Source organism: Zea mays, chromosome 9 (genome assembly GCF_902167145.1).
Source record: "Zea mays cultivar B73 chromosome 9, Zm-B73-REFERENCE-NAM-5.0, whole genome shotgun sequence".
Taxonomy (NCBI): domain Eukaryota; kingdom Viridiplantae; phylum Streptophyta; class Magnoliopsida; order Poales; family Poaceae; genus Zea; species Zea mays.
This window is the reverse complement of record NC_050104.1, coordinates 46597060-46622042: the sequence shown is the minus strand read 5'-3', so window position 1 is coordinate 46622042 and position 24983 is coordinate 46597060. Positions and strand designations below refer to the sequence as shown.

General features: G+C 43.6%; 1 pseudogene; it reads left to right on the top strand.

Annotated features, from left to right (window-relative positions):
• The window catches only part of LOC103639925 (eukaryotic translation initiation factor-like), a 34873-nt pseudogene extending 10216 nt beyond the window's left edge, over positions 1-24657 (top strand).
• The last annotated feature ends 326 nt before the right edge of the window (positions 24658-24983 follow it).

The window sequence follows — 24983 nt, the reverse complement described above, 5'->3', positions numbered from 1 at the left end:
TCTCATCAAATACAACGTCGCTAGAGACTTCAACCAAACCCGATGATTTGTTGAAGACCCTATACGCCTTTGTATTTGAGTCATAACCTAACAAAAACCCTTCTACCGCTTTGGGAGCAAATTTGGAATTCCTACACTTCTTCACTAGAATGTAGCATTTACTCCCAAAAACTCGGAAATACGAAACATTGGGTTTGTTACCGGTTAGAAGCTCATACGAAGTCTTCTTGAGGAGGCGGTGAAGGTAGACCCGGTTGATGGCGTGGCAAGCCGTGTTCACGGCTTCCGACCAAAACCGCTCGGGGGTCTTGAACTCTCCAAGCATCGTCCTTGCCATGTCTATGAGCGTCCTGTTCTTCCTCTCTACCACACCATTTTGATGTGGTGTGTAGGGAGCGGAGAACTCGTGCTTGATCCCTTCCTCCTCAAGGTACTCCTCCACTTGAAGGTTCTTGAACTCGGACCCGTTGTCGCTCCTTATCTTCTTTACCTTGAGTTCAAACTCATTTTGAGCTCTTCTTAGGAAGCGCTTGAGGGTCCCTTGAGTTTCAGATTTATCCTGCAAAAAGAATACCCAAGTGAAGCGGGAAAAATCATCAACTATAACAAGACCATACTTACTTCCTCCTATGCTTAGATAGGCGACGGGTCCGAAGAGGTCCATATGAAGCATCTCCAAAGGTCTTGATGTGGTCATCACATTTTTGGTGTGATGAGAGCTTCCCACCTGTTTACCTGCTTGACAAGCTGCACAAGGTCTATCTTTTTCGAAAGTTACATTAGTTAGACCTATCACGTGTTCTCCCTTTAGAAGCTTGTGAAGGTTCTTCATCCCCACATATGCTAAGCGGCGATGCCACAGCCAGCCCATGCTAGTCTTAGCAATTAAGCATGCATCTAGACCGGCCTCCTCTTTTGCAAAATCAACTAAATAGAGTTTGTCGTCTAATACACCCTTAAAAGCTAATGAACCATCACTTCTTCTAAAGGCAGACACATCTACATTTGTGAATAGACAATTATATCCCATATTACATAATTGACTTACGGATAACAAGTTATATCCAAGCGACTCAACTAAGAATACATTAGAAATAGAGTGCTCATTTGAGATTGCAATCTTGCCTAAGCCTTTAACCTTGCCTTGATTCCCGTCACCGAATATGACTGAATCTTGGGAATCTTTATTCTTGACGTAGGAGGTGAACATCTTCTTCTCCCCCGTCATGTGGTTTGTGCATCCGCTGTCGATAATCCAGCTTGATCCCCCGGATGCATAAACCTGCAAGGCAAATTTAGGCTTGGGTCTTAGGTACCCAACTCTTGTTGGGTCCTACAAGGTTAGTGACAATATCCTTAGGGACCCAAATGCAAGTTTTATCTCCCTTGCATTTTGCCCCTAGTTTCCTAGCAATCACTTTCCTATCCTTTCTACAAATCACAAATGAGGCATTGCAAGCATGATAGATTGTAGAAGGTTCATTTATTATTTTCCTAGAAACATGAACAACATTTCTTCTAGGCATGTGATTAATAACATTTCTCCTAGCTAAATTTCTATCATGCATAATAGAAGAACTAGAAGCAACCATGGCATGAGAATCAAAAGCATCATAACTTCTATAACCATTTCTAGAATGTCTCCTATCATGATACATGAAGGCATGGTTCTTTTGAGCACTACTAGCCATAGGGGCCTTCCCTTTCTCCTTGGCGGAGATGGAAGCCTTATGGCTTGTTAAGTTCTTGACTTCCCTCTTGAAGCCAAGACCATCCTTAATTGAGGGGTGTCTACCAATCGTGTAGGCATCCCTTGCAAATTTTAGCTTGTCAAATTCACTCTTGCTAGTCTTAAGTTGGGTATTAAGACTAGCCACTTCATCATTTAATTTAGAAATGCAAACTAGGTGTTCACTACAAGCATCAACATTAAAATCTTTGCACCTATTGCAAATCATAACATGTTCTACACAAGAGTTAGATTTACTTGCTACTTCTAGTTTAGCATTTAAATCATTATTAACACTTTTTAAAGTAGAAATGGTTTCATGACAAGTAGATAGTTCATAAGAAAGCATTTCATTCCTTTTAATTTCTAGAGCAAGAGAATTTTGTGCACTAACAAATTTATCATGCTCTTAATATAAAAGGTCCTCTTGTTTTTCTAGTAATCTATTCTTATCATTCAAAGGATCAATCAATTCATTAATCTTATCAATCTTAGTTCTATCTAATCCCTTGAATAAGCATGAATAGTCTATTTCATCATCATCACTAGACTCATCCTCGCTTGAAGAAGCATAAGTAGTATTGTTTCGAGTACATACCTTCTTCTCCTTTGCCATGAGGCATGTGTGATGCTCGTTGGGGAAGAGGGATGACTTGTTGAAGGCGGTGGCGGCGAGTCCTTCGTTGTCGGAGTCGGACGAGGAGCAATCCGAATCCCACTCCTTTCCAAGATGTGCCTCGCCCTTTGCCTTCTTGTAGTTCTTCTTCTTTTCCCACTTTCCACTCTTCTTTTCCTGGTCACTATCATTATCGGGACAATTAGCAATAAAATGACCAATCTTACCACATTTGAAGCAGGAGCGCTTCCCCTTCGTCTTGTTCTTGTTGGGGTGCTCCTTGCGACCCTTTAGCGCCGTCTTGAACCGCTTGATGATAAGGGCCATTTCTTCCTCATTAAGCCCGGCCGCCTCAACTTGCGCCACCTTGCTAGGTAGTGCCTCCTTGCTCCTTGTCGCTTTGAGAGAACGGTTTGAGGCTCGTGGATTGGGCCATTCAATGCATCATCCACGTATCTCGCCTCCTTGATCATCATCCGTCCGCTTACAAATTTCCTAAGAATTTCTTCGGGCGACATCTTGGTGTACCTAGGATTTTCACGAATATTGTTTACCAGATGTGGATCAAGTACAGTAAAGGACCTTAGCATTAGGCGGACGACGTCGTGGTCCGTCCATCGCGTGCTTCCATAGCTCCTTATCTTGTTGACGAGGGTCTTGAGCCTGTTGTACGTCTGGGTTGGCTCCTCCCCTCTTATCATCGCGAATCTCCCGAGTTCGCCTTCCACCAACTCCATCTTGGTGAGCATGGTGACGTCGTTCCCCTCATGTGAGATCTTGAGGGTGTCCCAGATCTGCTTGGCATTGTCCAAGCCGCTCACCTTATGGTACTCGTCCCTGCACAATGAGGCTAACAACACAGTAGTAGCTTGTGCATTTTTATGAATCTGTTCATTGATAAACAAAGGACTATCTGAGCTATCAAATTTCATTCCACTCTCTACTATCTCCCATATACTAGGATGGAGAGAGAACAAGTGACTACGCATTTTGTGACTCCAAAATCCGTAGTCCTCTCCATCAAAATGAGGAGGTTTACCAAGTGGAATGGAGAGTAAATGAGCATTGGTACTTTGAGGAATACGAGAATAATCAAAAGAGAAGTTTGAATTAACCGTCTTCTTTTTCTCATAGTCGTTGTCGTCGTCCTTTTGGGAAGAAGAGGATTCGTCGCTGTCGTAGTAGACTATCTCTTTGATGCGCCTTGTTTTCTTCTTCCTCCCATCTTTTCTTTTGTGGCTCGAGCCCGAGTCAGTAGGCTTGTCCTCCTTTGGATCATTGACAAAGGACTCCTTCTCCTTATCGTTGACCACCATCCCCTTGCCCTTAGGATCCATCTCTTCGGGTGATTAGTCCCTTCCTTGAAGAGAACGGCTCTGATACCAATTGAGAGCACCTAGAGGGGGGGGGGGTGAATAGGTGATCCTAAAAAAAACTTGAAACTTAATCCGCAAAACTTGATTAGGAGTTAGCACGAATAAGGCAAGTGGCTAGAGAGGAGAACTTGCACAACACGATAACCACAAAGAGATCAACACAGAGATGGCACAGTGGTTTATCCCGTGGTTCGGCCAAGTCCAACACTTGCCTATTCCACGTTGTGGCGTCCCAACGGACGAGGGTTGCAATCAACCCCTTTCAAGCGGTCCAAAGACCCACTTGAATACCACGATGTTTTGCTTTCACTTTACTATATCCCGCTTGCGAAGAATCTCCACAACTTGGAGCCTCTCGCCCTTACACTTTGAAGTTCACAAAGAAGCACAGAGTAAGGGAGGGATGAGCAACGCACACAAGACACGAAATCAGAGTACCAACACGCACACAAGTCACAACAAGAGCTCACAACACAACCCGGCGAGTTCACAACTCAAATGGAGCTCTAGTTGCTATCACAAAGAATCAAATGCGCGGAATCGAAGTCTTGGTGCTTAGGAATGCTTAGAGAATGCTTGTTGTGTTTATCCATGCACCTAGGGGTCCCTTTTATAGCCCCAAGGTAGCTAGGAGCCGTTGAGTGCATTCCAGGAAGGCAATTCTTGCCTTCTGTCGCCTGGCGCACCGGACAGTCCGGTGCACCACCGGACACTGTCCGGTGCGGATCTCTTTCCTTATTTGGCGAAGCCGACCGTTGCAGTCTTGGAGCCGTTGGCGCACCGGACACTGTCCGGTACACACCGGACAGTCCGGTGTCCCTTCCGATCGTTGGCACTTGCCACGCGTCGTGCGCGGATTCTGCGGCCGACCGTTGGCCCGGCCGACTGTTGGCTCACCGGACAGTCCGGTGCACCACCGGACAGTCCGATGATTTATAGTCGTACGCCGCCGTCGAAGTCCCGAGAGCCGCCAGTTCGCCAGAGCCAGTCTGGCGCACCGGACACTGTCCGGTGCACCCAGACTGAGCAGACTTTTGGCTGCTTCGAGCCAAGCTTTTCCAGTTGAATTTCCTCTGATTCTAACACTTAGACAAACATGTTAGCACATAAAAACCAATGTACTCAATCTAGAATCATACCTTTATATTGATTTGTGAAAGTCGCCTAGAGGGGGGGTGAATAGGGCGAAACTGAAATTTACAAATATAAACACAACTACAAGCCGGGTTAGCGTTAGAAATATAAACGAGTCCGCGAGAGAGGGCGCAAAACAAATCGCAAGCAAATCAAGAGTGTGACACGCGGATTTGTTTTACCGAGGTTCGGTTCTTGCAAACCTACTCCCCGTTGAGGAGGCCACAAAGGCCGGGTCTCTTTCAACCCTTCCCTCTCTCAAACGATCCCTCGGATCGAGTGAGCTTTCTCTTCTCAATCACTTGGAACACAAAGTTCCCACAAGGACCACCACAAGTTTGGTGTCTCTTGCCTCAATTACAAGTGAGTTTGGTTGCAATGAAAGAATCAAGAAAGAAGAAAGCAATCCAAGCGCAAGAGCTCGAAAGAACACAAGCAAATCTCTCTCTCTAGTCACTAGGGCGTTGTGTGGAATTTGGAGAGGATTTGATCTCTTTGGTGTGTCTAGAATTGAATGCTAGAGCTCTTGTAGTAGTTGGGAAGTGGAAAACTTGGATGCAATGAATGGTGGGGTGGTTGGGGTATTTATAGCCCCAACCACCAAAAGTGGTCGTTGGGAGGCTGTCTGTTCGATGGCGCACCGGACAGTCCGGTGCACACCGGACATGTCCGGTGCCCCCGCCACGTCATCAATGCCGTTGGATTCTGACCGTTGGAGCTTCTGACTTCTGGGCCCGCCTGGATGTCCGGTGCACACCGGACATGTACTGTTCACTGTCCGGTGTGCCAGTATGGGCACGCCTGACTTCTGCGCGCGCTGCGCGCGCATTCAATGCGCCGCAGGTAGCCGTTGGCGCGGAGATAGCCGTTGCTCCGGAGTTGCACCGGACAGTCCGGTGCACACCGGACATGTCCGGTGAATTATAGCGGACTAGCCGTTGGAGATTCCCGAAGCTGGCGAGTTCCTGAGGCCGCTTCTCCTTGGCGCACCGGACACTGTCCGGTGTACACCGGACAGTCCGATGAATTATAGCGCAAGTGCCTCTGGAAATTCCCGAAGGTGGCGAGTTCGAGTTGGAGTCCTCTGGTGCACCGGACACTGTCCGGTGCGCCAGACCAGAGGAGCCTTCGGTTGACCCTTTTGCTCTTTTGTTGAACCCAACTCTTGATCTTTTTATTGGCTGAGTGTGAACCTTTTACACCTGTATAATCTATACACTTGGGCAAACTAGTTAGTCCAATTATTTGTGTTGGGCAATTCAACCACCAAAATTAATTAGGGACTAGGTGTAAGCCTAATTCCCTTTCAATCTCCCCCTTTTTGGTGAATGATGCCAACACAAACCAAAGCAAATAAAGAAATGCATAATTGAACTAGTTTGCATAATGTAAGTGCAAAGGTTGCTTGGAATTGAGCCAATATAACTACTTACAAGATATGCATGGATTGTTCCTTTCTTATTTAACATTTTGGACCTGCTTGCACCACAAGTTTTGTTTTTGCAAACTCTTTTATAAATCCTTTTCAAAGTTCTTTTGCAAATAGTCAAAGGCAAATGAATAAGATTTTGAGAAGCATTTTCAAGATTTGAAATTTTCTCCCCCTGTTTCAAATGCTTTTCCTTTGACTAAACAAAACTCCCCCTAAATGTAATCCTCCTCTTAGTGTTCAAGAGGGTTTTGAAATATCATTTTTGAAATACTACTTTTTCCCCCTTTTGAACACAATAGGATACCAAATGATAAAATTCTTTGAAAACACGAAGTTTTTGAAATTGGTGGTGGTGCGGTCCTTTTGCTTTGGGCTCTTACTCTCTCCCCCTTTGGCATGAATCGCCAAAAACGGAATCATTAGAGCCCTCGAAGTTACATTCTCCCTCTTTGGTCAAAACAAATGAGTGAAGATTATACCAAAGACGAAGTCCTTTTGCTTGGTGCTCATGCTTTCTCCCCTAAGAACGGAGAGTTGCTTGGAGCGACGGCGAAGGGTGAGTTACGTAGTGGAAGCCTTTGTCTTTGCCGAAGACTCCAATTCCCTTTCAATACACCTATGACTTGGTTGGAAATATACTTGACAAACACATTAGTCATAGCATATGAAAGAGACATGATCAAAGGTATATAAATGAGCTATGTGTGCAATTTAACAAAAGAAGTTCCTAGAATCAAGAATATTGAGCTCATGCCTAAGTTTGTTAAAAGATTGTTCATCAAGAGGCTTGGTAAAGATATCAGCTAATTGATCTTTAGTATTAATGTAAGAAATCTCGATATCTCCCTTTTGTTGGTGATCCCTTAGAAAATGATACCGAATGACTATGTGTTTAGTGCGGCTATGTTCGACGGGATTGTCGGCCATTTTGATCGCACTCTCATTATCACATAGCAAAGGGACTTTGGTCAATTTGTAACCGTAGTCCCGCAGGGTTTGCCTCATCCAAAGCAATTGCGCGCAACAATGGCCTGCGGCAATATACTCGGCTTCGGCGGTGGAAAGAGCGACCGAATTTTGCTTCTTTGAAGCCCAAGACACCAAGGATCTTCCCAAGAACTGGCAAGTCCCCGATGTGCTCTTCCTATTGATTTTGCATCCTGCCCAATCGGCATCCGAATATCCAATCAAATCAAATGTGGATCGCCTAGGATACCAAAGCCCAAACTTAGGAGTATAAGCCAAATATCTCAAGATTCGTTTCACGGCCGTAAGGTGAGCTTCCTTAGGGTCGGCTTGGAATCTTGCACACATGCATACGGAAAGCATAATATCCGGTCGAGATGCACATAGATAGAGTAAAGAACCTATCATCTACCGGTATACCTTTTGATCCACGGACTTACCTCCCGTGTCGAGGTCGAGATGCCCATTGGTTCCCATGGGTGTCTTGATGGGCTTGGCATCCTTCATTCCAAACTTGGTTAGAATGTCTTGAGTATACTTTGTTTGACTAATGAAGGTGCCCTCTTGGAGTTGCTTGACTTGGAATCCCAGAAAATACTTCAACTCCCCCATCATAGACATCTCGAATTTCTGTGTCATGATCCTACTAAACTCTTCACATGTAGACTCGTTAGTAGACCCAAATATAATATTATCAACATAAATTTGGCATATAAACAAGTCATTTTCAAGAGTTTTAGTAAAGAGTGTAGGATCGGCCTTTCCAACTTTGAAGCCATTTGCAATAAGGAAATCTCTAAGGCATTCATACCATGCTCTTGGGGCTTGCTTGAGCCCATAAAGCGCCTTAGAGAGCTTATAGACATGGTTAGGATACTCACTGTCTTCAAAGCCGGGAGGTTGCTCAACATAGACCTCTTCCTTGATTGGTCCATTGAGGAAGGCACTTTTCACGTCCATTTGATAAAGCTTAAAGCCATGGTAAGTAGCATAGGCCAATAATATGCGAATTGACTCAAGCCTAGCTATGGGTGCATAGGTTTCACCGAAATCCAAACCTTCGACTTGGGAGTATCCCTTGGCCACAAGTCGAGCTTTGTTCCTTGTCACCATACCATGCTCATCTTGCTTGTTGCGGAAGACCCATTTGGTTCCTACAACATTTTGGTTAGGACGTGGAACTAAATGATATACCTCATTCCTAGTGAAGTTGTTGAGCTCCTCTTGCATCGCCACCACCCAATCCGAATCTTGGAGTGCTTCCTCTACCCTGTGTGGCTCAATAGAGGAAACAAAAGAGTAATGCTCACAAAAATGTGCAACACGAGATCTAGTAGTTACCCCCTTATGAATGTCGCCGAGGATGGTGTCGACGGGGTGATCTCGTTGGATTGCTTGGTGGACTCTTGGGTGTGGCGGCCTTTGTTCTTCATCCTCCTTGTCTTGATCATTTGCATCTCCCCCTTGATCTATGCCGTCATCTTGAGGTGGCTCATTTGATTGATCTTCTTCTTCATCAACTTGAGCTTCATCCTCATTTTGAGTTGGTGGAGATGCTTGCGTGGAGGAGGATGGTTGATCTTGTGCATTTGGAGGCTCTTCGGATTCCTTGGGACACACATCCCCAATGGACATGTTCCTTAGCGCGATGCATGGAGCCTCTTCATCACCTATCTCATCAAGATCAACTTGCTCTACTTGAGAGCCGTTAGTTTCATCAAACACAACGTCACATGAGACTTCAACTAGTCCAGTGGACTTGTTAAAGACCCGATATGCCCTTGTGTTTGAGTCATAACCAAGTAAAAAGCCTTCTACAGTCTTAGGAGCAAATTTAGATTTTCTACCTCTTTTAACAAGTATGAAGCATTTGCTACCAAAGACTCTAAAATATGAAATATTGGGCTTTTTACCGGTTAGGAGTTCATACGATGTCTTCTTGAGGATTCGGTGAAGATATAACCGGTTGATGGCGTAGCAAGCGGTGTTGACCGCCTCGGCCCAAAACCGATCCGAAGTCTTGTATTCATCAAGCATGGTTCTTGCCATGTCCAATAGAGTTCGATTCTTCCTCTCCACTACACCATTTTGCTGTGGCGTGTAGGGAGAAGAGAACTCATGCTTGATGCCCTCCTCCTCAAGGAAGCCTTCAATTTGAGAGTTCTTGAACTCCGTTCCGTTGTCGCTTCTTATTTTCTTGATCCTTAAGCTGAACTCATTTTGAGCCCGTCTCAAGAATCCCTTTAAGGTCTCTTGGGTTTGAGATTTTTCCTGTAAAAAGAATACCCAAGTGAAGCGAGAATAATCATCCACAATAACTAGACAGTACTTACTCCCGCCGATGCTTATGTAAGCAATCGGGCCGAGTAGGTCCATGTGTAGGAGCTCCAGTGGCCTGTCGGTCGTCATGATGTTCTTGTGTGAATGATGAGTGCCAACTTGCTTTCCTGCCTGGCATGCGCTACAAACCCTGTCTTTCTCAAAATGAACATTTGTTAGTCCTAAAAAATGTGTTCTCCCTTTAGAAGCTTGTGAAGATTCTTCATCCCAACATGTGCTAGTCGGCGATGCCAGAGCCAGCCCATGTTGGTCTTAGCAATTAAGCAAGTGTCGAGTTCAGCTCTATCAAAATCTACCAAGTATAGCTGACCCTCTAACACTCCCTGAAATGCTATTGAATCATCACTTCTTCTAAAGACAGTGACACCTACATCAGTGAAAAGACAGTTGTAGCCCATTTTGCATAATTGAGATACAGAAAGCAAATTGTAATCTAATGAATCAACAGGAAAAACATTGGAAATAGAATGGTCAGGAGATATAGCTATTTTACCAAGGCCTTTGACCAAACCTTGATTTCCATCCCCAAATGTGATAGCTCGTTGGGGATCTTTGTTTTTCTCGTAGGAGGAGAACATCCTTTTCTCCCCTGTCATATGGTTTGTGCACCCACTGTCGAGTATCCAATTTGAGCCCCCGGATGCATAAACCTACAAAACAAGTTTAGTTCTTGACTTTAGGTACCCAAATGGTTTTGGGTCCTTTGGCATTAAACACAAGAACTTTGGGTACCCAAACACAAGTCTTTGACCCCTTGTGCTTGCCCCCAACATATTTGGCAACTACCTTGCCGGATTTGTTAGTTAAAACATAAGATGCATCAAAAGTTTTGAATGAAATGTCATGATCATTTGATGCATTAGGAGTTTTCTTAGGCAACTTAGCACAGGTTGGTTGCCTAGAACTATATGTCTCACCCTTATATATAAAAGCATGATTAGGGCCAGAGTGAGACTTCCTAGAGTGAATTCTCCTAATTTTGTTCTCAGGATAACCGGCAGGGTATAAAATGTAACCCTCGTTATCCTGAGGCATGGGAGCCTTGCCCTTAACAAAATTGGACAATCTTTTAGGAGGGGCACTAAGTTTGACATTGTCTCCCCTTTGGAAGCCAATGCCATCCTTGATGTCCGGGCGTCTCCCATTATAGAGCATACTTCTAGCAAATTTAAACTTCTCATTTTCTAAGTTATGCTCGGCAATTTTAGCATCTAATATTGCTATATGATCATTTTGTTGTTTAATTAAAGCCATATGATCATGAATAGCATTGATATCAACATCTCTACATCTAGTACAAATAGTGACATGCTCAATGGTAGATGGAGATGGTTTGCAAGAATTAAGTTCAATAATCTTAGCATGTAGAATATCATTTTTATCTCTAAGATCGGAAATTGTAACTTTGCAAACATCAAAATCTTTAACCTTAGCAATCAAATTTTCATTTTCTAATCTAAGACTAGCAAGAGAAATGTTCAATTCTTCAATCCTAGCAAGCAAATCATCATTATTATCTCTAGGGTTGGGAATTGAAACATTGCAAACATGAGTATCAACCTTAGCTAAATTAGCATTTTCATTTCTAAGGTTGTCTATTGTTTCATGGCAAGTGCTTAGCTCACTAGATAATTTTTGACATTTCTCAATTTCTAGAGCATAAGCATTTTTGACCTTAACATGCTTCTTATTTTATTTAATAAGGAAGTCCTCTTGAGTGTCCAAAAGGTCATCCTTTTCATGAATAGCACTAATCAATTCATTAAGTTTTTCCTTTTGTTGCATGTTGAGGTTGGCAAAAAGGGTACGCAAATTATCCTCCTCATCACTAGCATTATCATCACTAGAAGACTCATATTTAGTGGAGGAGTTAGATCTAACCTTCTTCTGTTTGCCGTCCTTTGCCATGAGGCACTTGTGGCCGACGTTGGGGAAGAGAAGCCCTCTAGTGACGGCGATGTTGGCGGCGTCCTCGTCGTCGGAGGAGTCGCTAGAGCTTTCGTCGGAGTCCCACTCCCGACAAACATGGGCATCGCCGCCCCTTTTCTTGTAGTACTTCTTCTTTTCTCTCCTCTTGCCCTTCTTGTCGTTATCCCTGTCACTGTCACTTGATAATGGACATTTAGCAATAAAGTGACCGGGCTTACCACACTTGTAGCAAACCTTCTTGGAGCGGGACTTGTAGTCTTTCCCTCTCCTTTGCTTGAGGATTTGGCGGAAGCTCTTGATGACGAGCGCCATTTCCTCATTGTCGAGCTTGGAGGCGTCTATTGGTTGTCGACTTGGTGTAGACTCCTCCTTCTTTTCCTCCGTCGCCTTGAATGCGACGGGTTGAGCCTCGGATGTGGAGGGATCATCAAGCTCGTTGATCTTCCTCGAGCCTTCGATCATGCACTCAAAACTTACAAAATTCACGATAACTTCCTCGGGGGTCATTTTAGTATATCTAGGATTACCACGATTAATTGAACTTGAGTGGGGTTAAGGAAAATGAGAGATCTTAGAATAACCTTAACCATTTCGTGGTCGTCCCACTTCTTGCTCCCGAGGTTGCGCACTTGGTTCACCAAGGTCTTGAGCCGGTTGTACATGTGTTGTGGCTCTTCCCCTTTGCGAAGCCGGAACCGACCGAGCTCCCCCTCGATCGTTTCCCACTTGGTGATCTTTGTGAGCTCATCTCCCTCGTGCGCGGTTTTGAGCACATCCCAAACCTCCTTGGCGCTCTTCAACCCTTGAACTTTGTTATACTCCTCTCTACTCAAAGAGGCGAGGAGTATTGTTGTTGCTTGAGAGTTGAAGTGCTCGATTTGGGCCACCTCATCCTCATCATAGTCTTTATCCCCTACGGACGGTACCTGTGCACCAAACTCAACAACATCCCATATACTTTTGTGGAGTGAGGTTAGATGAAATCGCATTAAATCACTCCACCTAGCATAATCTTCACCATCAAAAGTTGGTGGTTTGCCTAATGGGACGGAAAGTAGAGGTGCATGTTTAGAAATGCGAGGATAGTGTAGGGGGATCTTACTAAACTTCTTACGCTCTTGGCGTTTAGAAGTTACGGAGGGCGCTTCGGAGCCGGAGGTTGATGTTGATGAAGTGTCGGTCTCGTAGTAGACCACTTTCCTCATCCTCTTTGGCTTATCCTCACTCCGATGCGGCTTGTGGGAAGAAGATTTTTCTTTCTTCTCTTTGTGGTGAGAAGAAGATTTCTTCTCCTTCCCTTTGTTGGAGGAGCTCTTCTTCTTCTCCCTCATCTTGGTGCGGGACTCTTCCGATGAAGTGCTCCCGTGGCTTGTAGTGGGCTTTTCGCCGGTCTCCATCTCCTTCTTGGCGTGATCTCCCGACATCACTTCGAGCGGTTAGGCTCTAATGAAGCACCGGGCTCCGATACCAATTGAAAGTCGCCTAGAGAGGGGGTGAATAGGGCGAAACTGAAATTTACAAATATAAACACAACTACAAGCCGGGTTAGCGTTAGAAATATAAACGAGTCCGCGAGAGAGGGCGCAAAACAAATCGCAAGCAAATCAAGAGTGTGACACGCGGATTTGTTTTACCGAGGTTCGGTTCTTGCAAACCTACTACCCGTTGAGGAGGCCACAACGGCCGGGTCTCTTTCAACCCTTCCCTCTCTCAAACGATCCCTCAGATCGAGTGAGCTTTCTCTTCTCAATCACTTGGAACACAAAGTTCCCACAAGGACCACCACAAGTTTGGTGTCTCTTGCCTCAATTACAAGTGAGTTTGGTTGCAATGAAAGAATCAAGAAAGAAGAAAGCAATCCAAGCACAAGAGCTCGAAAGAACACAAGCAAATCTCTCTCTCTAGTCACTAGGGCGTTGTGTGGAATTTGGAGAGGATTTGATCTCTTTGGTGTGTCTAGAATTGAATGCTAGAGCTCTTGTAGTAGTTGGGAAGTGGAAAACTTGGATGCAATGAATGGTGGGGTGGTTGGGGTATTTATAGCCCCAACCACCAAAAGTGGCCGTTGGGAGGCTGTCTGTTCGATGGCGCACCGGACAGTCCGGTGCCCCCGCCACGTTATCAATGCCGTTGGATTCTGACCGTTGGAGCTTCTGACTTCTGGGCCCGCCTGGATGTCCGGTGCACACCGGACATGTACTGTTCACTATCCGGTGTGCCAGTATGGGCACGCCTGACTTCTATGAAATTTGGCATAGTTTATCACTTAAGTGCTTGTGTTGGACACTAAATCACCAAAACACTTAGAAATGGCCCAAGGGCACATTTCCCTTTCACTCATTCTGAGTGAAATTGTTGAGCTCCTCTTGCATCGCCACCACCCAATCCGAATCTTGTAGTGCTTCCTCTACCCTGTGTGGCTCAATAGAGGAAACAAAAGAGTAATGTTCACAGAAATGAGCAACACGAGATCGAGTAGTTACCCCCCTTTTGAATATCGCCGAGGATGGTGTTCACGGGGTGATCTCGTTGGATTGCTTGGTGGACTCTTGGGTGTGGCGGTTTTGGAACTTGTTCATCTTCCTCATCTTGACCATGGGCATCTCCCCCTTGATCATTGCTCTCCTCTTGAGGTGGCTCAACTCCTTGATCTTCTTCATCATCATTTTGAGCTTCATCCTCATCTTGAGTTGGTGGAGATGCTTGCTTTGAGGAAGATGGTTGATCTTGTGCATGTGGTGGCTCTTCGGATTCCTTAGGACACACATCCCTAATGGACATGTTCCTTAGCGCGACGCATGGAGCCTCTTCATCACCTATCTCATCAAGATCAACTTGCTCTCCTTGAGAGCCGTTAGTCTCATCAAACACTATGTCACAAGAAACTTCAACTAGTCTGGAGGACTTGTTAAAGACTCTATATGCCCTTGTGTTTGAATCATAACCTAGTAAAAAGCCTTCTAAAGTCTTAGGAGCAAATTTAGATTTTCTACCTCTTTTAACAAGAATAAAGCATTTGCTACCAAAGACTCTAAAATATGAAATATTGGGCTTTTTACCGGTTAGGAGTTCGTATGATGTCTTCTTGATGATTCGGTGTAGATACAACCGGTTGATGGCGTAGCAGGCGGTGTTGACCGCCTCGGCCCAAAACCGATCCAAGTCTTGTATTCATCAAGCATGGTCCTTGCCATGTCCAATAGAGTTTTATTCTTCCTCTCCACTACACCATTTCGTTGTGGGGTGTAGGGATAAGAGAACTCATGCTTGATGCCCTCCTCCTCAAGAAAGCCTTCAATTTGATAGTTCTTGAACTCCGTCCCGTTGTCGCTTCTAATTTTCTTGATCCTTAAGCCGAACTCGTTTTGAGCCCGTCTCAAGAATCCCTTTAAGGTCTCTTGGGTATGAGATTTTTCCTGCAAAAAGAATAACCAAGTGAAGCGAGAATAATCATCCACAATAACTAGACAGTACTTAATTACTCCCGCCGATGCTTATATAAGCAATCGGGCCGAATAGGTCCATGTGTAGGAGCTCGAGTGGCCTGTCAGTCGTCATAATGTTCTTGTGTGGATGATGAGTACCAACTTGCTTCCCTGCCTGACATGCGCTACAAATCCTGTCTTTCTCGAAATGAACATTTGTTAGTCCCAAAATGTGTTCTCCCTTTAGAAGCTTGTGAAGATTCTTCATTCCAACATGTGCTAGTCGGCGATGCCAGAGCCAGCCCATGTTAGTCTTAGCAATTAAGCAAGTGTCGAGTTCAGCTCTATCAAAATCTACTAAGTATAGCTGACCCTCTAACACTCCCTTAAATGCTACTGAATCATCACTTCTTCTAAAGACAATAACACCTATATATGTAAAAAAACAGTTGTAGCCAATTTTGCATAATTGAGAAACGGAAAGCAAATTGTAATCTAAAGAATCTACAAGAAAAACATTGGAAATGGAATGGTCAGGTGATATAGCAATTTTACCCAATCCTTTGACCAAACCTTGGTTTCCATCCCCGAATGTGATTGCTCGTTGGGGATCTTGGTTTTTCTCATAGGAGGAGAACATTTTCTTCTCCCCTGTCATATGGTTTGTGCACCCGCTATCGATGATCCAACTTGAGCCCCCGGATGCATAAACCTACAAAACAAGTTTAGTTCTTGACTTTAGGTACCCAAATGGTTTTGGGTCCTTTGACATTAGATACAAGAACTTTGGGTACCCAAACACAAGTCTTTGATCCCTTGTGTTTGCCCCCAACATACTTGGCAACTACCTTGCCTGATTTGTTAGTTAAAACATAAGATGCATCAAAGGTTTTAAATGAAATGTTAGAATCATTCGATGCAATAGGAGTTTTCTTCTTAGGAAATTTTGCACGGGTTGATTGCCTAGAACTAGATGTCTCACCCTTATACATAAAAGCATGATTAGGGCCAGAGTGAGACTTCCTAGAATGAATTCTCCTAATTTTGCTCTTGGGATAACCGGCAGGGTACAAAATGTAACCTTCGTTATCATGAGGCATGGGAGCCTTGCCCTTAACAAAGTTAGACAATCTTTTAGGAGGGGCATTAAGTTTGACATTGTCCCCCTTTTGGAAGCCAATGCCATCCTTGATGCCAGGGCGTCTCCCACTATAGAGCATGCTTCTAGCAAATTTAAAATTTTCATTTTCTAAGTCATGCTCATTAATTTTAGCATTAAGTTGAGCTATGTGATCATTTTGTTGTTTAATTAAAGCCATATGATCATGAATAGCATCAATGTTAATGTCTCTACATCTAGTGCAAATAGTAACATGCTCAGCTGTAGATGTAGAGGGTTTGCAAGATTTTAATTCAACAACCTTAGCATGTAATATATCATTTTCACTTCTAAGGTTATAAATAGTAACATTGCAAACATCAAAGTCTTGAGCCTTAGCAATCAAATTTTCATTTTCATTTCTAAGGCTAGCAAGAGAATCATTTAATTTTTCAATCTTAGCAAGCAAATTAGCATTATCATTTCTAAGATTGGAAATCGAATCATCACAAATATTAGAATCAACCTTAGCAATAAGTTTAGCATTTTTCATTTCTAAGGTTGGCAATAGTATCATGGTAAGTGCTTAGCTCACTAGATAATTTTTCACATTTTTCTACTTCTAGAGCATAAGCATTCTTAACCTTAACATGCTTCTTGTTTTCTTTAATAAGAAAGTCCTCTTGGGAATCCAAGAGATCATCCTTCTCTTGAATAGCACTAATTAATTCATTTAATTTTTCTTTTTGTTGCATGTTAAGGTTGGCAAAAAGGGTGTGCAAGTTATCGTCCTCATCACTACAATTATCCTCATCACTAGAGGTTTCATATTTAGTGGAGGATCTTGATTTTACCTTCTTCTTTTTGCCATCCTTTGCCATGAGGCACTTGTGGCCGACGTTGGGGAAGAGAAGACCCTTGGTGATGGCGATGTTTGCGGCATCCTCGTCGGAGGAGGAGTCGGTGGAGCTCTCGTCGGAGTCCCATTCCCGGCAAACATGGGCATCGCTGCCCTTCTTCTTGTAGTACCTCTTCTTCTCCTTTCTTCTCCCCTTCTTGTCGTCGCCCCTGTCACTATCACTAGATAATGGGCATTTAGCAATAAAATGACCGGGCTTACCACACTTGTAGCATACTTTCTTGGAGCGGGGCTTGTAATCCTTCCCCCTCCTTTGTTTGAGGATTTGGCGGAAGCTCTTGATGATGAGCGCCATTTCCTCGTTGTCGAGCTTGGAGGCGTCGATGGGTGTTCTACTTGATGTAGAATCCTCCTTCTTTTCCTCCGTCGCCTTGAATGCAACCGGTTGTGCTTCGGACGTGGAGGGGCCATCAAGCTCGACGATTTTCTTTGAGCCTTTGATCATCAACTCAAAGCTCACAAAATTCCCTATTACTTCCTCGGGAGTCATTAGTGTATATCTAGGATTGCCACGAATTAATTGAACTTGAGTAGAGTTAAGGAAAACAAGTGATCTAAGAATAACCTTAACCATTTCGTGGTCATCCCATTTTTTGCTCCCGAGGTTGCGCACTTGTTCACCAAGGTTTTGAGCCGGTTGTACATGTCTTGTGGCTCCTCCTCTTGGCGAAGCCGGAAGCGACTGAGCTCCCCCTCGATCGTCTCCCGCTTGGTGATCTTGGTCACCTCGTCTCCTTCGTGCGCGGTCTTTAGCATGTCCCAAATCTCATTTGCGCTCTTCAACCCTTGCACTTTATTATACTCCTCTCGACTTAGAGAGGCGAGGAGTATAGTTGTGGCTTGGGAGTTGAAGTGTTGGATTTGTTCGACCTCCTCCGAGTCGTAATCCTTATCTCCCTTCTTTGGTACCTGCACTCCATACTCAACAATATCCCATATGCTTTTGTGGAGTGAGGTTAGGTGATGCCTCATTTTATCACTCCACATAGAATAATCTTTACCTTCAAACATAGGTGGTTTGCCTAATGGAACGGAGAGTAATGGAGTACGTCTAGAAATGCGAGGATAGCGAAGGGGCATCTTACTATACTTCTTGCGCTCATGGCGCTTTGAAGTAGTGGAGGCCGATTCCGAGCCGGAGGTGGAGGGTGACGAAGAGTCGGTCTCGTAGTAGACCACCTTCCTCATCATCTTCTTCTTGTCACCCATCCGATGGGACTTGATGGAGGAAGAGGATTCCTCCTTGTGCTTGTGGGCGGACTCCCTTGAGTGTGTTCTTCCCGAGCTTGCGGACTTGTTGCCGGTCCCGAGATCCCTCTTGGCGGATGTTCCCGACATCACTTCGAGCAGTTAGGCTCTAATGAAGCACCAGGTTCTGATACCAATTGAAAGTCGCCTAGAGGGGGGTGAATAGGGCGAATCTGAAATTTACAAACTTAAGCACAACTACAAGCCAGGTTAGCGTTAGAAATATAAACGAGTCCGAGAGAGAGTGAAAAACAAATCGCGGGCAAATAAAGCGAGAGACATGATGATTTGTTTTACCGAGGTTCGGTTCTTGCAAACCTACTCCCCGTTGAGGTGGTCACAAAGACCGGGTCTCTTTCAACCCTTTCCCTCTCTCAAACGGTCACTTAGACCGAGTGAGCTTCTCTTCTCAATCAAACGGAACACAAAGTTCCCGCAAGGACCACCACACAATTGGTGTCTCTTGCCTCGGTTACAATTGAGTTTGATCACAAGAAGAATGAGAAAGAAAAGAAGCAATCCAAGCGCAAGAGCTCAAATGAACACAACAAATCTCTCTCTCTCTAATCACTAAAGCTTTGTGTGGAGTTGGGAGAGGATTTGATCTCTTTGGTGTGTCTTGTATTGAATGCTATAGCTCTTGTAAGGTGTAGAAGTGTAGAAACTTGGATGCCATTGAATGTGGGGTGGTTGGGGTATTTATAACCCCAACCACCAAAAATGGCCGTTGGAAGGCTGCTGTCGCATGGCGCACCGGACAGTCCGGTGCGCCACCGGACACTGTCTGGTGCGCCAGCCACGTCAGCAGACCGTTGGGGTTCGACCGTTGGAGCTCTGACTTGTGGGGCCTCTGGGCTGTCCGGTGGTGCACCGGACAGGTCCTGTAGACTGTCCGGTGTGCCAACTGCGCGTGCTCTAACTCTGGCGCGCACTGTAGCGCATTGAATGCGGTTGCAGTCGACCGTTACGCGCGAAGTAGCCGTTGCTCCGCTGGCACACCGGACAGTCCGGTGTGCACCGGACACTGTCCGGTGACTCACCGGACAGTCCGGTGAATTATAGCGGAGCACCCTCTAATTTTCCCGAAGGTGAAGAGTTCAGCCTCGAGTGCCCTGGTGCACCGGACACTGTCCGGTGGTGCACCAGACACTGTTCGGTGGCACACCGGACAGTCCGGTGCGCCAGACCAGGGTGCCTTTTGGGATGTCTTTTGCTCTCTTTGTTTGAACCCTTTCTTGGTCTTTTTATTGGCTTATTGTGAACCTTTGGCACCTGTAGAACTTATAGACTAGAGCAAACTAGTTAGTCCAATTATTTGTGTTGGGTAATTCAACCACCAAAATTAATTAGAAAAAAGGTGTAAGCCTAATTCCCTTTCAGTTAGTCTCCTCATCTGATATTTGTTTGGAAAAGAACAATTAAATCATTTGAATTTAGATAAGCATTGGTATTGTAATAGAAATTGACATAAGTATATTGACCAGCGAATAGATATCCCTCATTCTCATCATTATCCTCTCCGAATATGACACCCTCATCATCGTCATCAACTGGATCGTGAAAATACAATCCAAGTAAAAGACAGGGCATTCGGGGGTGAGAAAATATATAACCTCAACAAAGATTTTTAACAATTACCATTGGAAATGAACCTTGGGATTGACTGGCTTTGCTCCAACCCAGTTCCTTGTTCGACCATGTTTGCACTCCCATTTGTTGCCACGATCGCACTTTGGCGTGTATTCCTATATTGTACTGATGGAAACACACGTTTAGTCGGACTACATTTTATCATCGTCGTGCAAGATCCATTTAAAACTGGTTAGTATAATTACCAGTGTTGTTGATCTCTATAGTTGAACCGGGCTGTGTCGAATCATCCATTTTTCCAACGTCATTGATAGTATCCTCAGTCAAAGTAGCCACGTTACGTGCAATGTTTGCTTCAAATTTCTTGTTTTGATGGGCTAAGATAGCTTGTCTTTCACCACGCAGAACATAATGTTTACGTCTTAGTGGCTCAGTAGACATATCGGGTGAACCGACATCCTCGGTCTATGTTGAAGCTGGCATGAAAGGTGTACTGGTGTATTCAGGGATAACCCAGTAACATGCATTATCTGAGGATGAATCAGGTTCCAATACATCTACTGTAGGGTGTACAACCTCAGAGGTATATGTTGGTACCTCCATGGCGATGGACCCCTAAATCAAAGTGCTAGCTTGCAGTGCTCTACGTTTTCTTATGTACTCTAACTTTCCCTCTTTCCGCCTTGGTGTCTGATTATACAACCTAAGCTGTTCATTTTGATCACCTACAAAATATGAACACTATTACTTTCCAATTGTAGGTTTATGTGCAGATTTATTAATTAAAATTGGACGTTTTTCATCATCCCCTGACACATTGGGCATCACATTATGTCCCTTGCTTCGTTGACGTGCTTCACGACGCTTCCTATTCTTCTCGTTTTTTGTTCAACGGACATCACTGCATATCTTTCCCTATCCCTTTTCCTCTTACGCTCCTTAGCATCGACCATTGGTCCGAGCAATTCATTTTGATCACCTATAATGTAAGTTTGTGTATTAGTGTTCCCTACTTACTACGTTTCAACGATGAATGGTCAGTTTGTGTATTGACTTTTACCTCTAATGATATTGCTAGAGATGTCTGTGAACGGTTTGCGACCGGCATTATGTCCCATCTGATCTATAACAAGAATAGTACCCGAGAAAACATCAGCATAAAAATAATACTGCAAGAACCAAGGGTGAAATGACCTGACTGCAATAAATCATGTGAATAGAAGATCAAAAAGATGCCCTTGGTAATAGAGGTTATAGAAACAAGCATCATAACCAAGAGTAAAGAGATAAGACCTAGAGAGAGGTGATACGAGAACAATTTTGGTGTCGGTATAAGATATGGAAATTATATTCCAAGCTTGAACAACATAGATGGATATGGGTGATGCGCTAAGTAATTGTTTTCATAACTCTGGTGATGTGGAATATCTTCTTGGAGCACGCATAGCTCCTGTAAATGGGCTTCGGTATACCAAACTTACATTAAATTTGTTCCGGAGTCAATTTGTATATTTGACATAATTTCACGAGCGAAGTTACGATTTTAATGTTAAACATGACACAACATTAAACCAATAGTGTTCTAAATGGAAAACGTACGGGCTAAACGATTTGATGATCCACTTATTCATTGATATTTCCAAGTAGAACAAAATGTTTTACAAATCTTGACACATGTAAGTTGCATCAATAATAGTACATGTATTCCATCATAAAATTCAGAGTTGCAAAAGTTATAGACCCTATCTACACCTTTGGTCGTCAAGATATCTAACGACAAACTAACGATCATTCCGCGCCACCAAAGCCTTTTGAATTGCTGCAATGAGTGCAACATTTAATCACATGTATACTCAGTTAACAATATAATGAAAACAAGTACATAATGTTGATGTAGGTAATCTTATAAAATACTTACGTTCAAAATAATGGGTGTTGTGATGGAACGGTTTGAAGTGTATTGTTGTATGGTCATTTGATTCGAGACACTCTAGAATAGCATATTTAAATATTCATTACGAATTATTATAAAGGAAAAAATTAGTGAATAATGTGTTTGCAAGGCGTAAACATATGTTGTACCTTGTTTTCTGAACCACCGAAACATGGTCCAAATTATGATGCTATAATTCTCATTAGCCAACGCCCAGCGGAGTGCATTTTTGTTTAGTAAGTCGCCCCAAACTTTAATGGTATGTAAAGACCACCTTATGACATTGATTTTGTGAAGAATAGATTAGTACTAATAGATTTAACATCATATCGGTAATATTAATGGAATATACCTAGCATCCATTATAACAATCTTCCTGAATATACCCCACATTGTGCGATGGATTGTATCCAAGTGGACTACAATAGCCATAATGTCTACAAAATCACAATGAAATATGGATTAATGCTGAATTTTGTGTAAAGGAATTTTTAATAGGGTTAGTAGATCGATATATTCTTACCAACTAAAGTCCTGTTTGGCAACTCGGCAATATCATCAAGGTTCAAGAATATATGTTTTGGAAATGGCGACATTTGAACTGGGACAGTGTATGGCTCTACGACAGTTTGTTGAGTGAAATACAACTCCATGGTACCGTTTAGATATCGAAAATTAAATGCACCCGGATTAAGACCAAACACTACGTTGTGCATCTTGTAGACATGCTTTTCATGGAGCAAACTGTTGAAGTCTTTGACTATCTCATACCGAGTTGCAATGGCCTCGATCTTGGCTCCCTAATTTGATTTCAGCACAAAAGAGAGTGTGGTACGAATATTATACATAGTTATATAAATGAAACTTAAAGAGATGTCTTACATTGATGTCAGACAAAATGTAATGTTGCCTGTCACGATAACGTGGCTCCATTGGGAATTTAACTTCAACTCGAGCGACAATACTATACTTCCGTTGTAGCCCATAAAAATCTTCATCGCTATAGTTGTCAAACAACCTGAAGCTATATTAAACATGCGACTAAATAACGTTCATAAATTTGATAGCTAAATCTTGTGTTAACTATTGTTTATAATATAACTTACATAGACATCCTTTTTTTCTTGTCCAATGCAACTCTTTCACGGTTGAATACGGCTGGCTCCATCAAAACCTTTTATCATTTGAAAATATTTAAAACTAAATTGTAAAATGGTCCAGTCCATTGATATAGCACGACGTAGGAGCAGTGTGGGTTGGTGGTTGAGCACTTATTTTGGACTGTAGGTGTGACTGTGAATAAGGCTTGTAGGAGCAGTGTGGGTTGGTTGGTTGAGCACTTATTTTGGACTGTAGGTGTGACTATGAATAAGGCTTGTAGTTCATGAGTCTGCGACTCATGTAGAGGTGGATGGCATGCATGATTGCGTCTGATGGATTTGTATTGCCTAGTTGGTGCACAAGTTCGGCGTCTGCAGCTCATACTAAATACCTTTGATGACACAATGCCTAAAACCTCACTGGTAGTTGAAAAGAACATACCTAATATAGTGGTGATTTTTCAGCCATTCCAAATAAACCAAACAAGGTAGATTGGTAATTTTATAACTTCATGATGACTTCTGGATCATTAGTCCAGTGAACACATATACGTTTTAGTTGAATTTTATTGATGCAAAAATTTGGTAGTTAGATGGTGTTTTCTATTTGAGCGGTAGATGGTGTTTGTTATTGTATTTAATGGTAGATCAAAAATAGAAGGAAGAGAAGCATGTGAGAAAGAGAATTGTGAACGGATGCAACTCTTCAGATCATAATTGCCCTATTCACTTTCAGTTAGTTGTAAAATTATTCTGGAACTTATGTTGTTTGGGACTTTCAGATTAAGGCCAAGACAATCAGTGAAATTCACTCTGAGGCAGAAAAGAATCTTGGATTATACCCTAGAGCAGCATCTGTCATTAGGAATGGTCGTAGCTCACCAGGAGGGCCCCTTTCACCTGGAGGGGGATTTCCAATGAATCGGCTAGGAACTGGAGGTATGATGCCTGGGATGCCTGGTTCAAGAAACATACCTGGAATGCCTGGGTTAGATAATGATAACTGGGAAGTTCCCCGTTCTAAATCAATGCCTAGAGGTGACTCAATTCGCAACCAGGGATTGTTGCTTAATAAACCATCAATAGTTCACAAGACATCATCTATTAACACGAGGCTTCTTCCTCAAGGCAGTGGTGCGACACTAATAGGCAAGAGTGCACTTTTGGGAACTGGTGTCTCAGCATCTCGTCCTCTCAGCTTTACGCCTGGACCCACACTAGCTCAAACTACACTAAAACTAATAAGTGCAGCACCCGCTGTTGTCCCTGCTCCTGATAAACAGGCTAGTGCTCCCAAGGGGAACTCTGCTGAGCTTCAGAAGAAAACAATAGCTCTTCTTGAGGAGTATTTCGGCATACGTATTTTAGATGAAGCACATCAATGTATCGTGGAGTTGCAGAGTCCTGAATACTACCTAGAAATTGTTAAAGAAGCTGTCAATCTTGCCCTAGATAAAGGCACCAATTTTGTTGATCCTATTGTTAGGATACTGGAGCATTTGTACACAAAGAAAATTTTCAAGACTCAAGACCTGGAATCCGGTTGATTGTTATACGGTACTCTGCTGGATGACATTGGCATTGACCTTCCTAAAGCTCCAGCACAATTTGGTGAGATCATTGCTCGACTGACTTTGTTGGGTGCCTTGAGATTTGAACCTCTGGAGGGTTATTTTAAAGAAAATGAAGGATACCTACAACCGGAAAGCAGTTTCTAATGCTTTCATGAAAACCTTGGAAGCAAACCCATCTGGTCAAGACTCGATCTCTCTATGTCTTGGTTTACTCTATTACTGTCGTGATGTGAAGAGAAGCATGTGAGAAAGAGAATTGTGAACGGATGCAACTCACCGTACACAAATCATACTATTAGCTAAGCCTTCCCACTATCATTAGATAAATAGTGTCGGGGACCATAATTAGGGGTACCCTCAAGGCTCCTAATTCTCAGCTGGTAACCCCCATCAGGACAAACTACAAAGGCCTGATGGGTGCGACTAAGTCAGGGATCGGTCCATTCGAGGTACTCGATCACGCCTCGCCCGAGCCCAGCCTCGGGCAAGGGCAGCCGACCCTGGAGGATATCCGTCTCGCCCGAGGCCCCCCTCCAGCGACGAACATACTTCCGGCTCGCCCGAGGCCCTGTC